Raw genomic sequence first — 12,149 nt, 5'->3', positions numbered from 1 at the left:
CCCTTTTTCTTCCTTTCCTTCTTCCCCCTTTTTCTCCCTTTTCCTCTTCCCCCATCCTTCCACCTACTTTTCTGTCCTTTCCTACTTCCCCCACACTTTTTTCCTCCTTTCCTCCCTTACCCTCTTTTTTTCCTTTCCCCCTAATTCCCCACCCCTTTCCCCCCTATTTTTTTAATGCTTCCTTTTGTCCTCCTTTTTTCCTTCTCCCTTCTCTCTTTTTTCTTTATTTTTTCCTCTTTTTAACCTTCTTTTTCATTTTTCCTTGCAAGCATTCAACCACAAACCCAAACAACTTAAGGCACACAAGAAATCCTCCTAGAGAAGCATCACTCACTATCACAAAGGGATAACTTTCATGGTAGAACTTCTGACACTTTAACTTTCCAAACCTTTGTTTGCTTGTATCAATAATCATTTTCTTGCCTCCCTGAGGTTCCAGCCTGTGCTGGCCTGCCAGATAGGGTGCAGTAGCACATCATGGTTAAACACCACACACATAAGGTCCTGCAGCTGGGTCAGGGCAATCTCAAGCACTGATACAGGCTGGGCAGTGCCAGGCTTGAGAGCAGCCCTGGTGCTGGTGGGTGAGAAGCTCAACAGGAGCCAGCAGTGTGCACTGGCAGCCCAGAGAGCAACCAGAGGCTGGGCTGCAGCAAGAGCAGTGTGAGCAGCAGGGTGAGGGAGGGGATTCTGCCCCTCTGCACCCTCTGCTGAGACCTCACCTGGAACACTGTGCCCAGTGCTGGAGCCCCTGGGACAGGAAAGATCTGGAGGGGCTGGAAGGTGTCCAGAGCAGGGCCATGAGGATGAGCAGAGGGCTGGAGCTGCTCTGCTGTGGGGACAGGCTGAGGGAGTTGGGGCTGTGCAGTCTGGAGAGGAGAAGGCTTTAAGGAGACCTCATTGTGGCCTTCCAGTGTCTGAAGGAGGCTACAAGAAATCTGGGGAGGGACTTTATAGGGTGTCAAGTGGTGATAGGACTGGGGGGAACAGATCCAAGCTAGAGGAGGGGAAATCAAGATTAGACATTAGGAAGAAGTTCTCCACCATGAGAATGATGAGACACTGGCACAGGTTGAGGGTGGTGAGACACTGGCACAGGTTGAAGGTGGTGAGACACTGGCACTGGTTGAGGGTGGTGAGACACTGACATAGGTTGCCCAGGGAGGTTGTGGAGCACAGAAGCACCCAATGTGATCAAAGATCACATTGGGTGCTTCTGTGCTCCACAACCTCCCTGGAGGTGTTCAAGGCCAGCTTGGATGAGGCCTTGAGCATCCTGGCTAGTGGGAGGTGTCCCTGCTCATGGCTGGGGGGTTGGAACTGGCTGATCCTTGAGGTGCCTGACAGTTCTGTGATCCTGTTACAGTACCTAATGAAATCAGCTATTTTGTATTAGACCCATGAGATGTATATCTATGGATTAATTGTGATGTACTATTAGATGAGACATATGTATTAGATTAGATCTACATGATCTTTATATATGAGCTACACAGAATTAGCTTGGTACATCAGTTAGACTTACATTTCATCCCACTGCACCACAATGCTGTTCTATTCACTTCTGGATTTGGGGTGAGGTTGGGTTGTTGCTTTGTTTAAACCAGTGCTGTGACCTGGAACCTCTTGCTGCTTTCAAGGAGCAAAAAGGGTAGAAGAGTGGGAATTGTGAAGCTTGGATGCAATGCCAACACAAGAGGAACCACTGAAGAACTGGTGACTGACCAGCCAAAGGAAGGCTGATGATGATGCTGGACTCTTTCAGTAAGTCCCTGTGCACAGGGATAATGCAGAGGAGTCCACACAGCTGCTCCTCTCCTCTTGCAGGTGAGGCCAAGAGACCCAATGACATCCTGTGGCCAGCAGGTGAAGGGAGGTTCTCCTGCCCCTCTACTCTGCCCTGGTGAGACCACACCTGGAATATTATGTCCAGTTCTGGGCTCTCCAATTCAAGAGAGTCAGGGACCTGCTGGAGAGTATCCAGTGAAGAGGTATGAGGATGATGAAGAGTCTGGAACATGTGTGATGAGGAAAGGCTAAGAGCCCTGGGGCTGGTTAGCCTGGAGAAGAGAAGGCTGGGAGGGGATCTGAGCAATGGTTGCAAATAGCTGAGGGGTGGCTGCCAGGATGAAGGTGCCAGGCTCTTTGCAGTGGTGCCCAGCTCCAGCAGGTCCATGCTCTTCTTGTGCTAAGGGCCCCAGAGCTGGACACAGCACTGCAGGTGAGGTCTCCCCAGAGCAGAGCAGTGACAGAATCATCTCTCTGGACCTCCTGGCCACGCTTCTCTTTTAATGCAACCCAGGCTGCCATTGGCCTTCTGGGCTGCCAGTGCCCAATGCTGCCTCATCTCCAGCTTCTCCTCCACCAGCAGGGCTGCTCTCAGTATGCTCTACTGACTTAAACCTTCTACCCATTTCTTACTACCTGTCTTCAAGAAAAGACTGGATGAGGCACTTAGTGCCATGGTCTGGTTGATTGGCCAGGGCTGGGTGCTAGGTTGGACTGGATGATGTTGGAGGTCTCTTCCAACCTGCTTGATTCTATGATTTTATTATTCAGTGGAGCAGGGAAATAGAAGCAAAACCTCGAAGCAGACAAAGCCAGGTCAGAACAAGAGGCTGAAGATAAAAGAGCCTGGCAAGGCAACACAAGCTCACATGGAAATCTCCATCCATTTAATAGGAAGCCAAAAGGAAACCTGCCTCCTCATCACCTGCAAAGCTGAGGCAGTGCCCTGTGTGCTGCAAGAAAACCTCTCTGCTGGCAGGAAGCTGCATTTCCATAATGATGCACCGTGGGACCACAAAGCTACCTGTTGTTTGTGTGAAAATGTTACTTAAGGAAGGTCAGGCTTGGCTGGCTCTTGGAACAGGCCTAATAGGCAGCAGCCTAACAGCTGCTACCTGCTCAGTGACAGGGATGCTGAAATCATTCACATGCAGGTGGCAAGCACACTTCCAATTCAGACTCATTTGTTAGCACAGTCCAGATGCCTGAACAGCAACCCAAAAGCTAATAAAAGAAACATTTCAATTTGGAGTGGTGAATGGGAAAATGAGGGCAAGGAAATGAATGAGACAGGAGGGAAATGCCTGGCTTGGGATTCTGAGCAGACACCTCTAACTCAGCAGCACAGGCACTGCTGCTGGGCTAGAGCTGATGCAGTGCTAAGGCTAGAACCAGGCTAGGTTTAGCTTTTCCAACTGCTGTCACTGCTTCCACTTTGCTTTAAAATGCTTTGCCTGCAGCTCAGCACTGAGCTGGACTTTCTAAACCTGCAACTGAAAGTCTGAAATTCAAGTGCTAGGAAAAGTAGTTTTTTTTAAGTCTTCATATATAAAAGTGGTCTTGAGGAGAAGGCCTTGGGGGTGTCAGTTGGTGCCAAAGTGCCCAGGAGCCAGCACTGGTCCCTGGCAGCCCAGAGGCAGCTGTGTGCTGGCTGCAGCCAGAGCAGGGAGAGCAGCAGCACAGGGAGGGGATTCTGCCCCTCTGCTCTGCTCTGCTCAGAGCTCACCTGCAGCACTGCCTCTAGTTCTGGGGAACCCAGCACAAGAAGGACCTGGAGCTGCTGGAGAGGGCTCAGAAAATCATAGAATCATAGAATCAACCAGGTTGGAAGAGACCTCCAAGATCAGCCAGCCCAACCTATCCCCCAGCCCTATCCAGTCAGCCAGACCATGGCACTAAGTGCCTCATCCAGGCTTTGCCTGAACACCTCCAGGCACGGTGCCTCCACCACCTCCCTGGGCAGCCCATTCCAATGCCAATCACTCTCTCTGTGAGAGGAGGCCATGAAGATGTTCAGAGGGCTACAGAACCTCCCCTATGGGTAAGGCTGAGAGAGAAGAGAAGGAAAAGAGAAGGCTCCAGGGAGACCTTAGTGCAGTGTTCCTGTACCTGAAAGGTGCTCCTGGAGAGCTGGGGAGGAACTTTGGACAAGGGCTGGAAGTGACAGGACAAGGGACAGTGGCTTTGAGCTGGGAGAGGAGAGAGTGGACTGGAGTTGAGGAAGAAATTCTTAGAGTGAGGGTGGTGAGACACTGGCACAGGCTGCCCAGGGAGGCTGTGGATGCCCCTGCCTGGAGGTGTTCACAACCAGGCTGGGTGAGGCCTTGAGCAATGAGGGCTGGTGGGAGGTGTCCCTGCCCATGGCAGGGAGCTGGAATTGGATGAGCTTTAAGATCCCTTCCAACTCAAACCATTCTGCACTTCCATGATAGTATTTTCCTTTCCCCATCCACACTTTCTTTGGCTTCACACTTTTCTTTTTGCTATGCAAAGTCAGGTAGGAAGAGAAGCTTTAGTTTGGAACAAAGCTGAGTCACATCATTCAAAGACATGTTTAAAGTTGAGTATAAATATTGTCTTTTAGAGGGTGTCAGCCTGGTTTTAATAAAAGGCTTCAATTCTTATGCAAACTAATATTCCCCTAACCTTTAACAACATTTGGGGGGATTTCTTTTGTGGTCTTAAGCAAAACTTTCTCAGAACTCATTCAGGATGCTAACTTGGAGGAAAAAAATAACACATTCCTGCTGTTTATTTCCTACTTGAAGGCTCAGTTACCTATGTGAACAGACAGATCATTAACAGCTACTGCAATACATCCACCTCCAAACTACAGTCCTCTAGCATGTGCAAGCTGCTTCAGGTGGAGAGCCAGCAGACAGCACAGATGAACTGGAGGAGCCAGATGAGGTTCAACAGGGACAAGTGCAGAGTCCTGCACCTGGGGAGGGATAACAAACTGCAGCAGTGCAGGCTGAGAGGTGATTGCTGGAGAGCAGCCCCAAGGAGAGGGACCTGGGGGTGCTGGTGGCTAACAAGTTCCCCATGGCACAGCAATGTGCCCTGCTGGCCAGGAAGGCCAATGGGATCCTGGGGTGCATTAGGAAGAGTGTGTCCAGCAGATCAAGGGAGGTTCTCCTGCCCCTCTACTCTGCCCTGCTGAGACCTCATCTTGTGTACTGTGTTCAGTTTTGGGCTCCCCAGTTGAAGAGGGACAGGGATCTGCTGGAGAGGATCCAGCAGAGGGCTAGGAGGATGATGAGGGGAGTGGAGGGCATGGCTGATGAGGAGAGGCTGAGGGCCCTGGGGCTGCTTAGTCTGGAGAAGAGAAGACTGAGAGGGGATTTGATAAATGTTTATGAGTATCTGAGGGCTGCCAGGAGCAGGGGACAGGCTCTGCTCACTGCTCCCTGGGACAGGACAAGGAGCAATGGGTGTAAGATGCAGCAAAAGAGGTTGCACCTCAACACAAGGGGAAACTTCTTGCCTGGAAGGGTCCCAGAGCCCTGGCACAGGCTGCCCAGAGAGGCTGTGGAGTCTCCTTCTCTGGAGCCTTTCCAGGCCTGTCTGGATGTGTTCCTCTGTGATCTGTGTTAGATTGTGTGGTTCTGCTCTGGCAGGGGGGGTGGATTGGATGATCTCTTTAGGTCCCTTCCAACCCCTGACCTCCTGTGAGCCTGTGAACTGCTTGCTAAGTGCTGCTGTCACATAACCTGCCACACTCTGACATACAGTGCTGAAAAAAAAGGCATTTTGGTTAGAATCACAGAATTGGTTCAGTTTGAAAAGACCTCTAAGACCATCCAGTCCAGCCATCAGCCTGACCCCACCATGGACACTAAACCACATCCCACAGGTTTCTTGAACACCTCCAGGGATTGGGACTCCACCACCTCCCTGGGCAGCCTGTGCCAGTCCCTAACAGAGCACTGGAGCAGGCTGCCCAGGGGGGTTGTGGAGTCTCCCTCTCTAGAGATATTCCAAACATGCCTGGATGCTTTCCTGTGTGATCTGCTCTGGGTGCTCCTGCTCTGGCAGGGGTTGGACTGGGTGAGCTTTTAAGGTCCCTTCCAGCCCCTGACACTCTATGACTGTGCATTCCCCTATACTACACTATCACAGTCTCACAGGATCACAGTGTCACAGTGTCACAGTATCATCAGGGTTGGAAGAGACCTCACAGCTCATCAAGTCCAACCCTTTAGCACAGAGCTCAAGGCCAGACCATGGCACCAAGTGCCACGTCCAGTCCTGCCTTGAACAGCTCCAGGGACGGCGACTCCACCACCTCCCCGGGCAGCCCATTCCAGTGTCCAATGACTCTCTCAGGGAAGAACTTTCTCCTCACCTCCAGCCTAAATCTCCCCTGGCACAGCCTGAGGCTGTGTCCTCTTGTTCTGGTGCTGGCCACCTGAGAGAAGAGAGCAACCTCCTCCTGGCCACAACCTCCCCTCAGGTAGTTGCAGACAGCAATGAGGTCTGCCCTGAGCCTCCTCTTCTCCAGGCTAACCAATCCCAGCTCCCTCAGCCTCTCCTCGTAGGGCTGTGCTCAAGGCCTCTCCCCAGCCTCGTTGCCCTTCTCTGGACACACTCAAGCATCTCAATGTCCCTCCTAAACTGGGGGGCCCAGAACTGAACACAGCACTCAAGGTGTGGTCTGAGCAGTGCAGAGTACAGGGGCAGAATGACCTCCCTGCTCCTGCTGGCCACACCATTCCTGATGCAGGCCAGGATGCCACTGGCTCTCTTGGCCACCTGGGCACACTGCTGGCTCATGTTCAGGCAGGTATCAATCAGCACCCCCAGATCCCTCTCTGTTTGGCTGCTCTCAGCCACTCTGACCCCAGCCTGTATCTCTGCATGGGGTTGCTGTGGCCAAAGTGCAGCACCAGCACTTGGAGCTATTGAAGCCATCCCCTTGGACTCTGCCCATCTGTCCAGGGGGTCAAGGTCCTGCTGCAGAGCCCTTCTGCCCTCCAACCCAGCCACATCTGCCCCCAGCTTGGTGTCATCTGCACCTTTGCTGATGACTGACTCCATGCCCTCATCCAGGTCATCTATGAAGCTGTTAAAGAGGATGGGGCCCAGCACTGATCCCTGAGGGACACCACTAGTGACACTTTCAAGGCCCAGCTTGGCAGGCTGCTGGACCATCTCATTTCAGCTCTATTCTTACCCTGTAAGGTTGCATTAGATGATCCTTCAGATCCCTTCCAACCTGGTACCCTATGAATCTATGAATATGCTTCTCAAATGTTGACATTGCTCTGATTACTTCAGAACTCCTCCCAGGGGAATTCCCTGTGCTTGTAACACAATATCTCAAGTGAGCTATGCCAAAAATAAATGAAATCACTGCAAAACATTTCTGGCATCTGCTGTTAGCATTCAGCATCTGGGCAGTGCACCATGGAGGAACACTGTCTGCAAGTGATGTACTGGAAATAGAGGCAACAGCAACAGCTACAGCTACGCTTTCTGCCTCACACTGCTGCAAAGTTGCATGGTCCTGTTCAATGGCTTTATTGATGATCTGGAGCAGGGGATTGAGTCCAGCATCAGTGAGTTTGCAGATGACACCAAGCTAGGAGCAGCTGTGGAGCTGTGGGAGGGTAGGAGAGCCCTGCAGAGGGACCTGGCCAGGCTGCATGGGTGGGCAGAGGCCAAGGGGATGAGACTGAACAAGGCCAAATGCAGGGTTCTGCACTTTGGCCACAACAACCCCAAGCAGCACTACAGGCTGGGGCCAGAGTGGCTGAGAGCAGCCAGGCAGAGAGGGAGCTGGGGGTGCTGGGAGTGAGGAGCTGCAGAGGAGGCAGCAGTGCCCAGGTGGGCAGCAGAGCCAATGGCATCCTGGGCTGGCTCAGGAGCAGTGTGGGCAGCAGGACAAGGGAGGTTCTTCTGCCCCTGTGCTCAGCACTGCTCAGGCCACACCTTGAGTGCTGTGTCCAGTTCTGGGCCTCTCATTCAAGAGAGATGTTGAGGTGCTGGAAGGTGTTTGGAGCAGGGCAGCAAGGCTGGGGAGGGGCCTGGAGCACAGCCCTGTGAGGAGAGGCTGAGGGAGCTGGGGGTGTGCAGCCTGCAGCAGAGGAGGCTCAGGGCAGAGCTCATTGCTGTCTGCAGCTGCCTGCAGGGAGGCTGTAGCCAGGTGGGGTTGGGCTCTGCTGCCAGGCAGCCAGGGACAGAAGAAGGGGACACAGCCTCAAGCTGTGCCAGGGCAGGTTCAGGCTGGCTGTTAGGAGGAAGTTGTTGGCAGAGAGAGTGATTGGCATTGGAATGGGCTGCCCAGGGAGGTGGTGGAGTTGCTGTGGCTGGAGGTGCTGAAGCCAAGCCTGGCTGGGGCACTTAGTGCCATGGTCTGGTTGGTTGGCCAGGGCTGGGTGCTAGGTTGGACTGGCTGAGCTTGGAGCTCTCTTCCAACCTGCTTGGTTCTATGAATCTATGGTATCTGCCCCTGCTATTCCCCCTAAGACCTTCCACAGGTCATGTTTTGACAGATCTATTTGTACCCTAGAAATCAGAGATGTTTATAGCCCATCACTGACGTGGCAGAATCACAAAAAGAACCCCTGGAGAGCTCTGGAGTTTACCTGCAGTTACTCCAGTGTCTGCTAATAAATGCTGCTTGCAAAGGAGACTGTGAATTCATTACTAAAACTGGTGAGATTTGCCTGTGTAACCTGTTCCAGGACTTCTTTGCCCTCAGGGATGTTTACTCTGGTGTCTAATGTGAATCTTGCCTGTTGAAATTCAAGCTCATTCCTGACTTACCCACCACAGCAACAGAGCACTCATTCCTTTCCTTCTCTTGGTGACAACATTTTATGCATCACAGGGCAGCTTCTAGTATCTAAATAAATCTGCTTCTTTACCTCTTGCCTCACAGGTCACAGAAACAGAATCAGAGGATGACTATGGGTGGAAAAATCCTTTAGGATCATCGAGTCCAAGCATTATATAACTCTACCAGGGCCACTACCACAGCACAGAATCATAGAACCTTAGAGGTTGGAAGGGACCTCCAGAGACCATCCAGTCCAATACCCCTGCCAAAGCAGCATCACCCAGGGCAGGTCACACAGAAAACCAGGAGGGTTTGAAAGTCTCCAGAGTAGGAGACTCCACAACCTCTCTGAGCAGCCTGCTCCAGGGCTCCAGCACCCTCACTCCAAAGAAGTTTCTCCCCATACTGAAGTGAAACCTTCTCTGTTCCAGTTTGTATCCATTGCTCCTTGGCTTATTGCTGCTGACCACTGAGAGGAGACTTAAGCCAGCCACTTGGCACTCCCCCCTCAGATATTTGTACCATGAATTTGAGCACCATAACTAGATGGCTTTTAAGGACACCCAGGGATGGGGATTTAGCCACTTCCCTGGGCAGCCTGCTCCAGAGTTTGAGAACCCTATAATTCCTTTTTCCTTCCACTCCAGAATCCAAAGCTTGATGCTTAGACTGTACTACTGTGGAGTGGAAGTAAAAGACAAGCTTTTGGCACTTGTCAAGCCATACCCTCTAGCATGCAGCCAGAACATTAGCATTTCTCAACAAGGACATCACCCCTGAATCATGCTGCCCTGCTGATATGCTGGAGACAACAGACCCCTCTGCAGGACAGGGAATCAAGGAGGTGTTCAACTGACTACTCCTTTCAAAGGAGTGTGGCTGCCCCCTCCCTGGAGGTGTTTAAGGCCGGACTGGATGAAGCCTTGACCAACTTGGTCTGGTGGGAGGTGTCCCTGTCCATGGCAGGGGGGTTGGAACTGGATGATCTTTAAGGTCCTTTCCAACCAAAGCCATTGTCACTAGTGGTGTCCCTCTGGGATCAGTGCTGGGCCCCATCCTCTTTAACAGCTTCATAGATGATCTGCATGAGGGCATGGAGTCAGTCATCAGCAAGTGTGCAGATGACACCAAGCTGGGGGCAGATGTGGCTGGGTTGGAGGGCAGAAGGGCTCTGCAGCAGGACCTTGACTGCCTGCACAGATGGGCAGAGTCCAAGGGGATGGCTTCAATAGCTCCAAGTGCAGGGTGCTGCACTTTGGCCACAGCAACCCCATGCAGAGATACAGGCTGGGGTCAGAGTGGCTGAGAGCAGCCAGACAGAGAGGGATCTGGGGGTGCTGATTGATACCCACCTGAACATGAGCCAGCAGTGTGCCCAGGTGGCCAAGAGAGCCAGTGGCATCCTGGCCTGCATCAGGAATGGTGTAGCCAGCAGGAGCAGGGAGGTCATTCTGCCCCTGTACTCTGCACTGCTCAGACCACACCTTGAGTGCTGTGTTCAGTTCTGGGCCCCCCAGTTTAGGAGGGACATTGAGATGCTTGAGTGTGTCCAGAGAAGGGCAACGAGGCTGGGGAGAGGCCTTGAGCACAGCCCTACGAGGAGAGGCTGAGGGAGCTGGGATTGGTTAGCCTGGAGAAGAGGAGGCTCAGGGGAGACCTCATTGCTGTCTGCAACTACCTGAGGGGAGGTTGTGGCCAGGAGGAGGTTGCTCTCTTCTCTCAGGTGGCCAGCACCAGAACAAGAGGACACAGCCTCAGGCTGTGCCAGGGGAGATTTAGGCTGGAGGTGAGGAGAAAGTTCTTCCCTGAGAGAGTCATTGGACACTGGAATGGGCTGCCCGGGGAGGTGGTGGAGTCGCCGTCCCTGGAGCTGTTCAAGGCAGGACTGGACGTGGCACTTGGTGCCATGGTCTGGCCTTGAGCTCTGTGCTAAAGGGTTGGACTGGATGATCTGTGAGGTCTCTTCCAACCTTGGTGACACTGTGATCCTGTGATCCTGTGATCCTGTGATTGTATGATTCTCTGAAAGGGTAAAACCTTTGTCCTTTAGGCTGCAGCAGATTTCAGTGTTACTCCTCTCAGCTTGCTGCCTGACCTCCATTTTCAGTTTAGTGTCATTTTGACTTCATCATCTCACTCCTTAATGAATAAATTGAATAAAAACTTTGATTACATCTGCCCCTACTGTATCTCATTAAGCAGGAGGCTGAGGGGAGGCCTCATTACTGAAGGGACGTTGCAGTGATGTGGGGGTAGGGTTCTTTTCCCTAGTCTCAGGTGGTGGAAGGAGAGGAAATGGCCTGGAATTGTGCCAGGGGAGGTTTGGGTTGCAGATGAGGAAAGATTTCTTCCTTGCAAGAGTGGTCAGACACTGGCACAGGCTGCCAGGGAGGTGATGGAGTCTCCATCCCTGGAAGCACTCACAGAATGCGTGGACATGGCACTGTGGGACACGGTTTGAAGGCCATGGTGGTGTTGGGTCTTGGGTTGATGGTTGGACTCAGTGATCTCAGAGGCCTATTCTGTGATTCCACCATGATTCAAGGAGCACGCCTTCATTTTGGACTTTGCCCCTGGCTTCCCATTTGTAAGAGAAAATTGCTTCAGTGCTAACTTTTCCTTTTAATCACCCCTCTGTGTCTGCACAGAGGAGACACTTACTCAAAAGAGCACTTTGGCTTTGTTTCAGGATGGGTCTGCTTACATGTGCTTTCTCCTCCAGGATCCAGAAGAACAGAGGCTTCACCTGCCTGGCTGTGATTTGCACTTTATGTCCAGGAGAATTTCCCTCTCCTGCATCTTCTTTTGCTGCACTGAACACTAACTGCCAGAATCACAGAAGCACAGAACTGCTTCAGTTGGAAAAGACCTCTAGGATGACTGAGCTTAACACCACCATGGTCACTGAACCATGTCCCCAGTGCCATTTCCAAGTGTTTCTGGAACACCTCTGGGATGGGGACTCCACCACCTCTCTGGGCAGCCTGTGCCAGTCCTTAGAATCATAGAATCAACCAGGTTGGAAGAGACCTTCAAGCTCATCCAGTCCAACGTAGCACCCAGCCCTATCCAGTCAACCAGACCATGGCACTAAGTGTCTCATCCAGTCTTTTCTTGAAGACCTCCAGGGATGGTGCCTCCACCACCTCCCTGGGCAGCCCATTCCAATGGGAAATCACTCTGTGAAGAACTTCATCCTTGACCACTCTTGCAGCAAAGAAAATTTTCCTCATCTCCAACCTAATCCTCACCTGGCACAATTTCAGGCCATTTCCTCTCCTGCCATCACCTGAGACTAGGGAGCAGAGCTCAACTCCCTCCTCAATGCAACCTCCTTTCAGGGAGCTGTAGAGAACAATGAGCTCTGCCCTCAGCCTCCTCTTCCCCACACTGCACACCCCCAGCTCCCTCAGCTGCTCCTCCCCAGCCCTGTTCTCCAGACCCTTCACCAGCTTGGTTGTGCTTGTCTAGACACACTCCAACACCTCAATGTCCTTCGTGGAGTGAGAGGCCAAACCTGAACCCAGGATTTGAGGTATGGCCTCAGCAGCACTGAGTACAGGGGCATGATCACTGC

At 52.3% G+C, this 12,149-nt stretch overlaps 1 protein-coding gene across 1 annotated transcript in view; it reads right to left on the bottom strand.

The window, feature by feature from the left end:
- Positions 1-12,149, bottom strand: part of LAMA2 (laminin subunit alpha 2) — a 554,587-nt gene that overhangs the window by 192,224 nt on the left and 350,214 nt on the right. The gene's annotated exons all lie outside the window — the stretch shown is intronic.

Source organism: Pogoniulus pusillus, chromosome 33 (assembly GCF_015220805.1).
Source record: "Pogoniulus pusillus isolate bPogPus1 chromosome 33, bPogPus1.pri, whole genome shotgun sequence".
NCBI lineage: Eukaryota > Metazoa > Chordata > Aves > Piciformes > Lybiidae > Pogoniulus > Pogoniulus pusillus.
This window is presented reverse-complemented; position numbering and strand designations above follow the sequence as displayed.